Genomic DNA, 16425 nt, shown 5'->3' on the forward strand with positions numbered 1-16425 from the left:
AATAACCGCCGCAATGTCGTTCGCCAAATAATAATTGCTTAAATTGAAAATTTATATTTTTTACATCGGGTAGATTCCACAGGTTCACCTTTAAATTTTGTGGAATCAAATTAGTAAATAATAATATAAAATATTAAACAAAAACAACAATTTAATAAGTTAAAATTTATATTTATATTGTTATAGCTAACATTTGCCCGCGTTGGTTTAGCCATGAAAGCGTAACACAGACAGGCAGAGTTACTTTCGCATTTATAATTTATATGTATAGATAATCATATTAATAATTTTAATAGGCAAGTCCTATACACATTTTTAGGAATGAAATCTAGCTTAAATTTGTGTAAGTCCGTAATTATGTTACTTTATAAATAAATAAATAAAATTGGATATCTTAATCATTTCATCAAACTGTTAGGTTAGTTTAAGAAAGTTTTTACTGGTTGTAGAGCTTTGTGCAAGCTCGTCTGGGTAGGTACCACCCACTCATCAGATATTCTACCGCAAAACAGCAGTACTTGTTATTGTTGTGTTCCGGTTTGAAGGGTGAGTGAGCCAGTGTAATTACAGGCACAAGGGACATAAAATCTTAGTTCCCAAGGTTGGTGGCGCATTGGCTATGTAAGCGATGGTTGACATTTCTTACAATGCCATTGTCTAAGGGCATTTGGTGACCACTTACCATCAGGTGGCCCATATGCTCGTCCGCCTTCCTATACTATAAAAAAAAAGTTAATTTGAGTATAATAGTCTTGCCTTACAATAAAATAACAAAGGGCTTAAGCTGTACAGGCGAGATTAAAAACAATTTGTAGGAGAATTGGTTTCTCCTGCGGCCTTTTATTTGAATAGAATGAAAATGATGAAGAAATGATTTAGTCAGAAAAATGCAAGCTGGCCCTTTAAGTGTACTCATAGATCAATACAGACAGGTGAAAAATAGACGAAATAAAAAACAATTATAAAATTTATTTAAATTTAATTGTATTTTGTATCTCTTTTATTTTTAAAATTCGATTATTTCATAGTTATATTAATGTATATAATTGTTCAATGGTCATTTTTTACATTTACATCAAAGACTTAATTATGAAGACGATGGTGTTCTACTGACTGTTTTTGGCTACGACGGCGGCGGTTAAAAACCGCTGGTCAGCTTGGTGGGACAGCAATCCGACTCCACCGGAAAGACAATTTACATGCTTTCCGAGGCTCCGGGCTGCTACTGATAATCTGCAACAGAATATTGAACTCCAGGAGGCTTGAACTCAGAACCTAAATCTAGTCACTAGAGCTACATTAAAAGTACGGGGTTGAACGGAATGTTATATCTTTTAAAAATTCTATTGCATTATTAAAAGATGTAACATGTAATGCGTTTTGCGTAATTGCGTTTCAATTGGAATGGGTACAAAAAACAAAATTTGGAATGCGAGACAAATATTTGCGCTGCTTCAGCATTTGGTGATTAATGTTTCCAAATATTTTGGAGCTTAGTGGCATGCCATTGGAGAGACATATGTCCAGCAGTGGACGAAAAAGGGACAAGACAATGATGATGTAGTATTTTATCTCTCCGTCAGTAAAATAAGAAAATTTTAGTGGAAAGCTAACAACAGTGACCTACATTTTTTATTTTACTTGTTTACATAAGTATGTATGCAAGGTAAACAATTGTATAGTCTATATCTACAGATGTGGAAGTCAATAAAATCCTATTATAATAACAATATAAACATGTTCTTCGAATTAAAACGATACCTTTAATTTAAGAATTTAGTTCCTTAAAAGTTGGCTGATCAATAAAAGTTGACATGTATTATATTATTCAGACATCATTTATTAACCAAGTCCTATGATATGAGCAGAGCTATTACAAATATTATCGTTAAACAACATAAAGAGCGAGATGTTATAATAAAAGTTTTATAATATTCCTTATTAAATATTTGTTACGTAGAACTTCGTCAAGATCGTGTTAGTAACTACTTTAGATATTGGTTCACTGGCTTCTTGAATAACTTTTATATCTAAATTATATTTTACTGTCTTTGTCCCGACATTTCACCAGCGTTTATTAGATTATTTATTAAATTTTATTCATCGAGGCTGAGTTCGCGTAATTTTGGGAGCCTGACTTGCATTTTACTTTTTCAATTATAGGTATCTTATTTGTTCTTTTATTTAGAAGTTTTTATAATGGGTCCGATTGATAGATGTCCATAACTTAAAAAAAAATTGTTTAGGCGCATGGAGTGATTTTTGATAGAGGGAAATCGTGACTTAAGAGTATGACCTGTTGTGCTTAGCCAGCAGTGAAAGCATATTATATGTACACTTATATTGTTGTGTTCCGGTTTGAAGGGTGAGTGAGTCAGTGTAATTACAGGCACAAGGGACATAAAATCTTAGTTCCCAAGGTTGGTTGACATATCTTACAATGCCAATGTCTAAGGACGTTGGTGACCACTTACCATCAGGTGGCCCATATGCTCGTCTGCCTTGCTATTCTATAAAAAAAAATCTGTAATTGTTGCTCGGAATGCCGATATATGTAAAAACTAGACTAATGTCTAAATAAAGTAAGTTTATGCCCACTTTGTTTTTCATATGTTAACGTTTATTTGAGAACATTCTTAGACCGATATTGAAATAAAAATGACGACCTTTAATCTGATTCAGTTATTATGAAACTAGATTTATCAAATTCTCTATGGTAAATGAAACTGCATAAATCGTTGTTGAAGTAACGTTCACAAAAAGATTATTGATAGTTCGTCTACGGTTCTACACAGACAAAATCGTACCAAAATTAAAAATATTTTAGAAAGGCAGTAAGATAGTATTTTTTTAACATTTTACTTATTTATTTTATTAAGGACCATCAGCAGTCACAACACTTACACATGGAATAATAAAAACAGATTCAAACTTAACATAAAATGTGCGACTCTTCAAGACAGCCACAACATGCAATTCAAGGTAAAATATACATTTTTTTTTAATTACTTATAACAGATTGTAACATAAAGGACATTTTTATAATACTAAAATTGCTAACCACATTTCTATAAAAAAAGATTTAAAAATAAATTAATAATAATAATAATAGATAAATATATTTAGATTAGTTATTATTGTTCGTAAAGAAAAGAGTTGAATTAAATGAAAATTATGATGCTGTAAACATTAACCAACATTTCCACGCTATCGTAAATCTCCTAATCAACAACAGTTGAATTTTCTGGAAAATCACGGGACTCGGACGGGAAGATTATGTTATTATAGCATATAAATATACAATGCGAGTAGTTCCCCTGAGAGATGCGAACCACTTGGTCGTGTCGCTATACCCTCTCGTAATTCGTACAATTCATATTTTATTTACGACCGACTTTATCGTGCGCGCCTTTGTTATATCCATTTGCAATAAATAAAAATGGTTTGTCTATTTGAAGAAAACCACTATCTATATTTAAAAAAAAAAAAAAAACCTTAGTTCAATAATATAATATACTATAACACTTTTGTAGTCATTGATGTTGAGGAGTTGATGTTTTTTTTTAACTCGACACGTTTGCCTTATCTGAAAAACGTGTAATATGATCATGCTGATAAGTGGAAAACGGTCATGGTTTTTATACTCACTATTTTTATTTTCTATATTATTTAAGTCCTAAGTTTAAACATTTTAGTATTAATAATTGTAAATAATAAATGATGACAAATGTGTTTTACGTTATAGAAAAATATGATTATTTTACTTATTTGTCTGGGTATTAAAAATAATGATACTTTTTACGGGTTGATTGAATGAAGTCGAAATTTAAGAGGGTGCAGCGCGCGTCTACGCTATGAAACAAATACCTTCACAAGTCTTGATACTGAGTCAATCTTATTTGTCTATTAGTCCTGTTAGTATGTGTAGGTAAAATCTTGCAAATGAATTTTAAACCAGTTCCATCTAACCGATTCAACTGAAATTTTGATCACGCTCGGTGATTATACATTCTTGTATACTACGTTTCGTTTGTTTTTATATGATTATTACACTAATATAATAAATAATAATTCGACTTATAGGTATGTATTCATGAAAATTTCATAATTTTCAAATTAAAATACGATATAAGAAAACTTTATTTAAGATTGATTGATGAATAAAAAAAAATATAACAATCATCTCTAAAAAATAAATAACTAATACTGTTGCTAATTTAGTTAAAAGTTTATTAAATTATTTTTTGAATAATGTGGTTTTGGCGGAAAGTATCGAGGCTATGTGGATTGATATCATAACATCTCATACAATGATTTACACTTGAAAATTTGCCTGTTTTTGTATCATGTCAAAATCACTAAAATAAATCACTAATAGAGAGATTGCAAAGTGTTTAGTTTGAAACGTAATAAACGCGGCATAATCTATACGATAAGGACAATTTTTATCTTTGGAAGCTAGGAATCAAATAAAGCCTTTCTGTATTCTTTCAAGTCTGTTTATGTGAGTTTATTATGTTATAATAATAAAACAATGACATGCCACCGATTATGTACTTTATAGCTAACAACGCTATAACTTTTGAAAATGGACTCAACAAATATCAAGAAAAACAAATATGTTGCCGTTAAAAATGTTTTTTACGTTCGTTTTTGGTAAATAATCCCCGTCCCGTTTTACGAATGTAGTTAGCGATGATCTCAATTTTTTATACTAGCATTTCAATTGCTTTTTTGGATATTCAGCTGCGCTTATGACGAATATCATTCCAATTTTTTTTCCTTTTTACTTTGACTAGGTCTGACGCATTGAAATAAGCTGTAATGTTTGTAGACGACTTGCTTTTGTATTATTACTAGCACGACTTTTTAATGTATACTTACACCACTTTAATAGCTTTTATATTTCCAGTTAAAATCTTGTCTCCATGAAATATTCAAATATTTATTGTTTTTTTTTATCGACTTAGTGTAGTCTGGATTTATCTATTTCGTGTTCCTGTGAACAGGTATATTTTGTAAAATAAATATATAAATTACATCTATGTTTTGTACATAGATAAAATTCACAATAAACGTAACTACAAAATGTTTTGCCAAGGCTATAACTGAAAAGATGATACCTGTGTAAATATTAATGTTAACCAATACAACGCATCAAACTCAGAGAAGAAAAATAAATATTGCATGTTTATTTCTCTTCCTTTTATTATATAGCATTGTAAATCTGCCGATGAAACTGGATTTTGCAAATGAATATCGGTAAAATTTACAAGGGCAATATAAATAATATGATTAAAATTAAATAACTAAGAACTTTAGAAAAGAAAACCAATATAGTTATACCCATTTTCACTAGCTTAAGCCAGTAGAAACCAAATAATAGTTTTAGATTTTGAGTTATTTAATCAGTATTTATGAATAAATAGCCATGAATGCCAAAACTGGCGCTTATTATTCACTGTTTATACAAATACTCTGAAAACAAGCCTATTTTTACGTATATAACGTTAATCGTTTAAGCGTTTCAATCCCTACTGAATTAATTCGTAATAGATAATTGATTCATAAAAAATGACTTTCTGACGGTCTTTTTCCTTAATCAATATCATACGTCATCAAATTAGTGTAAAATTAACCTACCATATGATCTTATATAAACACCAAAACTCCTAAATCTGAGAGCTGATGCTGAAGCTTCTCAAAGTTGCCGCTAGTTGTATTGATATAACATTAATTAATTTTACCTGTCTGGTTGGGCACCACTCACTCATCTGTTATTTTAGCGCTAAACAGCAATACATACGTTTACTTAGGAATTGGCTAATTTTGGAAGTAAAATTATAATGGATGTAAGTAGTCACGTGGAACTGTATTGTATTATTAATAAAGATATATTAATCATCAACTTTATATGGTACATAGCATAGCAAAGTTATTAGCAAATAGCATGGTACATGTAAATCTAAGGCTCGTTTAATCTTTACAGCCGTAAATGGAAGACTCGATTGGAATAGGTTATATAAAGTTTGAATTCAAATGGATGAACAATGCGAGAACGCATATAATACATGCAAACAAGCAAACAAGCACTTTTTCTTATTTATAACATTACAAGACAGAGTCGTAATGACTGATGTTTCATATTTTCTTGTACTAAAAAAAATAGTAGAAACTGAAGCTGTAATTGTCATATTATATATTAACAAATAAAATACATTGACAGCAATATTCAATAGCAATAAGCAATATTTGAGTTCACTTAAAAAGAAAGTTGTTCAAGTAATTACAATTAATTGTAGGTTATGATTATCACAATAACCTACGACAGAAAATTCTAGAAAATGAGCATTTATGTCTGTTATAAATTCTTTCAACCAGGTCCAAACTTTTGTATATAATTCATGTGATAGTGTGATGAAATTTTCTGATAATGGCCAAATATTATTTTAAAGGGTAGCAATATCAGGAACTAAGAGTATGATATATTATATCTCTGGCCGATGTTACATTATCCGACCAACGTGAGAAAGTTATTATTAAAAGAGCTTCGCCACTTCCCGTCATTATTTCTGTTTATAAGGGAAAGTTTAGTAAGAGGTACTTAACGTCGAATGTGAAGAAGGCTTGCGTTATTCCACATTAAAATGTTTTTTGGGCAAGTAGGGGTCGTTTCTATCCCATAGAGGTACATTAACACCGCCTAAATTATGTTGAACATTATAATATATTTATATACAGACATCAATTAAATGAAATAATGAACCAGCATAATTTTTTTTTATAGAATAAGAAGGCGGACGAGCATATGGGCCACCTGATGGTGAGTGGTTACTAACGCCCATAGACATTGGCATTGTAAGAAATGTTAATCATCGCTTCAATCACTAATGCGCTACCAACCTTGGGAACTATGTTATGTCCCTTGTGCCTGTAATTACACTGGCTCACTCACCCTTCAAACCGGAACGCATCAATACCAAGTACTATTGTTTTTCGGTAGAATATCTGATGAGTGAGTGGTGGTGGTGTGTATGAAAAATAGAAGAAAATAATAGCTTAATGTGTAGTAAAATATTTAAATACAATTAAATATAAAAGTGAAATTAGGGTACAAAACTGCATGATTTGTCACTAGTTTCTCTGAATAGCGTTGTCTCATTTAAGCCCTTGGAATAGCCTACCCATGTTTAATATACAATCTATCTATATAACTTATATACCACTTTAAATAAAATTAAATAATCATAGACTAAATATCTGATGATATAACACAACTGTAGGGGTTTTGTCTCAGAAAATGAGCGCGTGACGTCAGAGGGTTATGAAGTACCGAGCTGCATTCTGTATGACAAAATTAGTGCATTCATATGTAACAAAGAGATGTTGTAAGCTTATAGTGGAGCGTTTTAATAAAACAATCTGAAGGAAAATATTTTATTATGAATATATGCGAAGACAGACTGATTTATTACTGTGAACTGCCTCATCGATCATATCGGATGCGATTTATTTTAAGCAATAATAAAATACATTATTACTGAAAACTTTTCTTTAATAAAATTGACACTAATTAAAAAATAAAGGCTGCTCATTGACTGACGTACATTTTAACAGAATTTATTTAGCGGTAAATTCTAAAAAAAAAAAAAAAATTATCAAGAAATCGGAATAAATTGGAATGCCTGTAAAAATGTGTAGAAAAGAACAACAACAACGTGTCTTCAATTTTTGGATCATATTTACAAAGCAGTAAACTTTAAAACTAAAACGGGAGAGGTATTTTCGTAAAGTTAATTCGATATTTAGTAAGTGATTTTAAATCAATATTGCACACTTCAAACGGGAAGCGCCGTGGCAGAGCTCCATTATCAACGTAAAATAAAATCGCGATTCACTCAGCTTTAGTATTTTGCAGCTTATGGAATATTGATTAATTAATGTTATTTGAGTCGTTTTTTCGTATCCAATCAAATTAATTCTCCTAGTATATTTATTGCTCTCCAGTTTCTTTTTGAGTTGTAATATGTCACTCAGTCCTGTTATTTATATAACGATGCTAAAGGCAATGAACTGACTGACTACCGAACACCGTTTACATATGATATAAGTATTACGTATATACGTTTACATATATAGTAAGATATAAGTAATAGAGACTGGACCTTTGTTTCGTAATGTTGCTAAGAAAGTGTATTGTGAAATTGTGATTTTAAAGGGGCTATCGCGGTGAAATATTTGTAATGTTTTTTGTTCACTTTACTCGGTCGAGGTCGCGATAGGCACTACTAGTATGATTGATGCACTTTATGATGATACAAAACAGAACTCACCATTCAAGTAAATTAATGATATGTCAAATATTAATTGTAATTTTATTGGCACCATATCAGCTCAATTGTTTTTTATTAAATTATATATTTTATCTTGTAACTGAGACCAGAATATATATATCCAATCAGAAAACATACTGTATAATCGAATGGGTATAATTGTGTACCTCTGAAAGATGAACATCTTGTCGAACAAATTGATTATTGCTGCAAGCATAACAATTATATGGAAATAATATCTGCTTATTAAAAATCAGTAGGCATGTACTTTCCTTAGTTTGCCGTAAAACATTACTTCCCTAGACTGATAGAACAGCAATTTATTTGTTTCAAAATGAGTAATGAGAGAGAAATGAGTCATTTATTTATAACTGATGTTTTAAATTCGAATGATACACATACACATGTGTCATTTGAATTGTTTTCATCAAAATTCTCCGAGACTCATCTTTGTTTGTATATCCGATGCAGGTATGTACGTAGTACGTATCAGTCCACGCGTACTTAGTAATTTATTAGAAAATGTAAGTATTTGAATAAAATAGTTTATTTTAATTTAATAAACTTCATACCAATTTAATGTACAAATAATTCTAAGCTTATAAGTAAGCAAACAGTTTTGAAATATTGTATTTTAAACAGCTAATACGGTATAGTTTAAATATTTATATTCGCCGGGTCAAGGCGGCCTTTTGCTAAAATTGTTGAATTTTCTGAAGTCCAAGCGAAGCGTGGGTAAGTGCTAAAAGCACGCGATTCTAATAGTTAGCTTGTAGAAATATACCTTTTTAATAATAGCACTTTATTCAATATTAAGAGTACGTTTAATTCGATTTCTTTTTTATTTACGTAAAAATATCGATGTTTGGAGAATTCAAATAATTATATTGTAGGAATAAGTTACACATTTTTAATAACGCCATTAATAATAATAAAGCTAATGACCGCAAGATTCCTGTTAAGTGACATTTCAATTTTGTAATGGTGCGTTTCCACGTAATTGGTCTGTAACTGTTTGCAATTCATTTTTACAAAAGTAAATCACCTGAATTTAGTAACGAAAACATATTTTCTTAAGATCTACGAGATCTTATCTTTAATACGTATTTCCGTATAAACTCTTCATATTCATACATAAATCCATACATACGTTACCAATTACTCAGTTTTTAAGCAAAGTACGCTTGGCATTCTCTGTTGCAACCCAACTTTCTAAGAGATGAAGAGCATCAACATATATGTAAACCAGACGTCGCATATCATTACTGATGCTTGCGCCTTGAGTTTTAATATTTATTAATAGTTGTTTTCTTATATCCTAAACGGTGACGTCGTTTTTGAAAAGTTACGTAACAGAAAGTTATGATGTATGCCGAGTACTTTAGTGTTTATATTTTATATTTTTTGTATTACATTAACATGGCATTACCAGAATACGGCCATACCGGGACACAGTAAGTAAGCCAGTGTAACAGGAACCAGCGATATAACATCATAGATCCGGTGGCTATCAGCACATTACATGATTAATTGTAAGAAGTAATTTCTATTTCATACAGTGCCCATGTCTATTAGCGAAGATGACCACATAATGTCAGGTAACCTATTAACTCATATGTCTTCTTGAGATGTATTTAAACAAATAACAATCTGGACCAGTTGTAGATTATATTGAATTGACGTGATAGATTTATTCAAAACGGTTCAAAAGCACTTGTAAAAGCTTTCTTGAATAATGTATATTTTGATTGATGCCACTTGCGTAGGAACACTTAGGACTTAGGATCGAGAGGATAAATCATTAAAACAGTAATAGCAAGCTGTTTCGTTTTCAAAAATATATTTATTTTGTTCTATAATGTTTTGTAATGTTTGTTTGTTTGTCTTTTAAGAATTCCTAAGTTATTCATCCGATTGTGATGAAACTTTAGTCAAGTGTTTTACGTACGCACAGGAGAAGGTCTTTGCTCAAAAAAGATTTTTGGTTTGTAATTGTATCCTCCAATATAAACGTTTTATGTAGTTCTCATCATACCAGTTTAATAAAATACTGTTTTCCATATATGTTGAATCGGGATATACAATATACCTTTTTAGCGACGCATCTTACATGCGTCCTGTCTCTGTCCTTATATACAGCTAGTAAATGTTGGGACATTCCGTCAGTCTTTCTTTCTAGATATGGAGGAGCGCGTTTTTCTCAATTTGATTCTGTACGGGTTGAAACGTGTAGATTTTAGAATTTCATCATAGACATGCATGTATATTTCCGACGGAACAATGCAAAGCAAGATAAACTTATGGAAATTTATTGAAACTAATGGACATTTATAGAAATGAATAAAACAGGCTGAATAATATAAAATATATTGTATATGATGATGATTTCAACGAAAGCATATTGAGCTGATTTTGCAAATTTGAGTTAAGCTTTTCACAAATGCTCAAATATTGCGCTTATGCTATTTACAACAATGCTCTTTCAGAAAAAAGTAACAACGATGAGGAACAAGAGATTTACCATGAGCACCGTGCTATGGAATCCTACTTTAACAACTTCTGAGATAATCACTAAAATCCAAGAAAATCGGCAGCACAGTGAGCACCTAAACCATAAGATATAAACCATTTAAGAACCAGGGACTGGGGAGGCTGAAATAAAGGCATACTTATTAGCCAGGAAACCTTTACTGAGCACTAGTTATTTAGTAGCTCGAGCCAATTTCACTCTCATCGTGATGATGATAATACTTGGAGACGAATCCCACTTTTTCTTAAGCCAAGTGATGGAAGGGACAAAATATGGTGACGACCTGAAGAAAGATATGCTCATTGCAAAATTGGAAGCGAACCTTATGGTAGGTACTATTTCTAATTATCTAATTAAGGATTGCTAAGAATAAGAATGTGTTCTCTGAATAAACCCGCATAAAACTAAGTTTTTAAGCTCGTTTTTGTCTCTCTAAATTTGTATAGTATAAATACAGGTGTATTTTAGTACGCACAAACGATATTAGTTCGTTGTCGTTACTCGTTATTTGCTTATCAACCATCGCCGGACATGCTTCCGACTCGCATTAGTAAGATTTGATCACTAGTAGCGAACAAAGATTTTAAATCAATTCCTAGGATTTTTGTTATAATCACAATATAATCATCGTAGAAACTACATATTATAATTATATCTTAAAATAAGTCGTAATTATAAATAAATATTTATTTAAAAATAAGGCGTACGTATAAGACATTCATAAATTAGGCATATTATTCAACATAAGATTATATAGATAATAAAAAAAGCGCGGAGTCTGTCGATTTCCATGCAGAATATACTCAAATTTTATTGTATTTGATTGACATAATTTTGCAATCGAAACAGTACAGTTCAATCTACAGACAACATACAGAAAACGAAAATCTCTTACTAGCTGAAGAGTCATGTAGCATATCTATATAATAAGTCAGGTTAAAATGTAAATTTTGTTGAAAAATGTGACATTCCATGATCTCCGTTATCAACCCGGGTCACGTCCGAGCACAATCAGTTGGTCATTTACCGTCGGATAAGGCTACGCTGTAGCAATTATTTTTGTAGCACAATCATGTTCGCCGCATTTCGATATTGGAGCCGATGCCCTAATAGGATTTTACGGATAAACATTTTTACTATAGGTAATGCTTTTATTTTTACTTAATTATTATTGCTTGACTTAATATTATAATTATTATATTAACTAAGTTCAATTTCAAAGTTCAGTCTCGTAAACGTTAACTGGTTTAACTGCCTATAAATAATGAAAAGGAATATAAAACTCGGAATTAGCACGGGTATTAAACATAGTATCGTTAAACGGATAACTTATATTTATTATTTTATGTTTATATTTGTAAGAAAGTAGGTAGTCTATTTTTTAATTGTATTTCGTAAATATTTCGTGAACAGCTAAAAGTATATTGCTGTTCATGAAATATTTACGACATCCATGCTTTTACATTTCCTTACGTCCCAAGAGCAGTTCTTGAAAAATGGGAATTCGACATCAGCGACCTAAAAACATCGACACTCAGGACATGTCTGTGTGTAACCCTTTTCTCTTAGCTAGAACAAGCTACGCATATGTTTTAGGTTTAGGCATATTGTATCAATTAATGCATACATTACACAACCCACACCTTTTAATAAATGAATCGACGGTTAATTGCAAATGAATTAAAATGATTAATTGTAAAATTCAAATAATTAAAAAATGTATTTAACGAGCTTTAGGTATAAAATCTTGGCTTCGTTTGCACACAAGGGGCACAGACAAACTTTAACTTAAATATTTCCTTATGAGTTATACGACGATTTTAGAAAGCTTTAAGCGTTGGTTAGACAGCGGACGGGCGGGAAGGACGGTATATTAAAAGTAAGTTAAAGTATATATACTACGTATTGTTATACATAATTCGTATAATACAATTATACGCAGAATGCGTACAAAATAATAATTTCAACAAAAATGTTGTAATTACTCTTTTGGGTTCTAACCGCCCTAAAGGTCTATCCATATTGTGATATTTTTCACTATCTTTTGTTCTTTTATAATTATAATTCGACTAAAATAGGTTTTTATAAACAAAAGTAGATAGATGGACTTATTTCTATGAAAACGATTTTTACGCGGCCCCATTTAGGTTGTAACATAAGGTCGGTTCGGCATATACTCTAACTCCGCAACGATCGGTCGAACTACAAAGGTTTGTAGAGTATTCTACCCTGCGTGACCTGGCTTTTCCGTTTCAAATTTTGCGTTCCAAAAGATAAAACGTATAGTTAATGCGAATGAAATTGTTAACGTTCCTGAAAATGGATTCGCAATTAACCTTTTGTTTTTTTCAAATCTGTAATAGATAAAGTAGTTATTGTGAGTGTACCTTAGAAGATAGACACATGCTAACATTGACTTTTTAGTAGGGTTTTTTCAAACTTACAGTTTTCTAATACATTGATTCGATGACTGATGGTGCTGGAAGGATTCCTAAGGTTTAACCAGCATTACGCATGTAAGTGTACGAAAACAGTTTTTTGGTTCAGCTATTTTCTACAAAATATTTATAAATCTTATGAAAAAGACATCCTCGTTCATCTTTCTTTATGTCAGAAAAAACTTTATCAAAATCCGTTACGAGTTTTAGTAGAAATAAGCGGTGAAAAAGACAGATAGCGAATACATATTTTGTTTATTTAAGAGAAATAATAATACTTCATAATAATATTTTGATATTTTACGCTATTTGCAAAACAAATTGATGTTTTAATTAAATTTATTTGTAAGTTTTATCAAAACCTGTATAATTATAAATTCTTCTTTGAGATTAAAACCGAGAGATAATAGGGAAAAACGCTCTTTCAACATTTATTATCGACCTATCCATCTGAACTGGGAGCAATTAGTGCTTAAAAGAAAATAATTTCTTAAAATTATACATAAATATTTTAATGAATCATATTACGTCCACGCCAAACGCTTCCACCGCCCTCTGTGCTCGGTCAGAGATCACCCAGAGGCGATATATCATACGACAGGCTATTTTTCTTACGTTTTTGTAAAATATTTTTAAAATCAGAACTATCGATCTGCGTTTCAGTTCATAGGGCATCTACAGAGCATGTTCATATATTGTCATAATCTAAGATTAATAATATGTAACAAATTATTAATTTACCATCACGATGGTGTTTTGGATTTGGAAATTTGAATCCCGCGTCGAATTAAAAAAAAAACGAAGTGGCACTCCCAAGTTTGGCGTTTTTCAGTGTGTTCATTCTCGTGCCCCTGAAAACCCGTAAAGTCATCCTGCATCTGAATTCTTAGGTGATGACAGGATGAGTTGATTCACAGGTGCCTACGGTTACAAGGACATATTTATATGTTCAGCTGTCTCTCTAATCATCTGTTCTCTCTCTTTTTGTTTCCCATAAAGTCGATTCAGTTATTGCACATGCATTGTTTTCTTGTATATAAAATCTCAGCTGCAATACGCAGACGAACCACTAGACGAATGGCTTAGGAAATGGAGAATCGTAGTAAATCCCAATAAAAGGGTAGCGGTGCATTTTAACCGTAAAACGAATATGTGAGTATAGATTCCGTGCAATCCGAGTCATAAGACATTTTTCGACCAACCACTGTCAAGGGTAACCAGTCCGTAGTTAAATACTTATTTATAGGTTTCATAATAGTTAGTTGAGGTTTTAATCTAATTTATTAAGGATTTGCATTAATGTATGCATATAAACGTATGCGCTAAGAAAAGAAGTGCGCTTCACGTTACTTTACTCACTAATCGTGGTGGACTTTTGACTAAGTGCGATGTCATAGGAAACACCGTACGAGGGTTTCAATATAGTTTATACACCACTAAAACCTACAAGTCTTATACACAATGGTTCGGATTAAATATGTATATACCGTATAACATAAATCTATAAGCTTCACGTGAAAGTATAGTATTGTATATTTTGAGTGCAAACGAAACATCTTTTAGTAACATTATAAAAGAGAAGTCTTTTTTAAGATGAGGAATGTTTAACTTGAAAAGTTAAATATTTTATATAAAACTAAATTGTGGTAAAGAGTTTGTACTTAATATGACCTGCACTCTCGGATGCACTTGGCGTAAAAAGTGAACCTGCCGCCATAGAAGGGATTATAAACATTCAGAGCTACACTCATCTGAATCGGGCTTCAATGTTGTTGAGACTTTCCGTGTGTTATAAGATTTTTCTTTATATGAAAACAGCGTTACATATACCTACAATTAAGAAACGGCATTGACATGAAGTTAATAATATGGTAATATTAATTACTTTTTCTGCTTATGAAATGTAAATTCTATGCGATAATATATTTGTCAATTATTCAGTTCACACTAAAACTCATTACATTAAATAGTGATACATCATAAATTTTTTCCACAACAACATCGAAATTTATTATAACAATTATTTAAAAAAAAAATTGTAACCTCATAGTTTTCCTTTTTAATGAAGGTATTAAAGTGTAAGAAAAATATTGCAAAATACTCATATGCTTGTGTTAAGAAAGCTGTAGACAAGCCAAAGTGAAATAGAAAGACCGTATATCAAGTGCCGCCGAAGAGCGTACATGGAGGTAATTAGTTATAACAAAAATATTTATATTACAAGCCAGAAAAAAATCTACGTTTACCAAAGTTTTTACCTACTGAATTTTTTTATTAAGATAAAAGATAAAACTTAAGATTTTAGTCTTGATGCAAATAAGTACCTTGCTGTAAAAAAATTATCTCATACAATTATAAAACTTAGAATCTACTAATAAAAAACTTTATTTAATTATACTTATATTTAATTATACTGGTGTAATTTTTATGACCGGACTTTTATAACTTTTCATATACTTTATTTATATCATTGGATGAAGCATCATGAGTACATCTTGCTTCAACTATTGACATTTGAATACAATTCGCAGAATACTGTAGCTGGTTATTTTCATTTGTTCCTTTGTTAGACATTTAATGACACGTTTGTATAAAACGTATTTATTCTGTGTATAAATATTTGTCGAATAGGTTCTAACAATATGTTATCCATATGTAAATAAATACTTCAATGTTCTTTAAAATAAATTTAAAGATAAAGAGAAAAGTACATCAGTCAGAGAGATAGGTCACGCCTGACCTCGATCACACCTTAAAGGCAGCGTTCGGATTAACATTGTAATAAAAATGGATAATGTATGTTATCATAAAACTATCTTTTTATATAATGTATCTATTTTATATAGCATCGGTGAATCATACCCGTTATTTACAATTTTGATACGACCGAAAATATATCTTCGACAAAATAAATAAATATAGGTACAGCCTGAAAATTTTATTACAATAAAATATATTATGTGAATAGTGGTTTGCCTTCAGTTCTGTATTTGTACATGAAACACTGGTCTACAGAACTAATCAGATGCAGATGTAATATTTAACAACTGTTCAATTTTATACGTTTTATAGAATATTTTATTCAGTCTGAGAAACTATTCAAACGAATTATTATACTTACTAT

Source organism: Nymphalis io, chromosome 8, assembly GCF_905147045.1.
Source record: "Nymphalis io chromosome 8, ilAglIoxx1.1, whole genome shotgun sequence".
NCBI classification, from domain to species: Eukaryota; Metazoa; Arthropoda; class Insecta; order Lepidoptera; family Nymphalidae; genus Nymphalis; species Nymphalis io.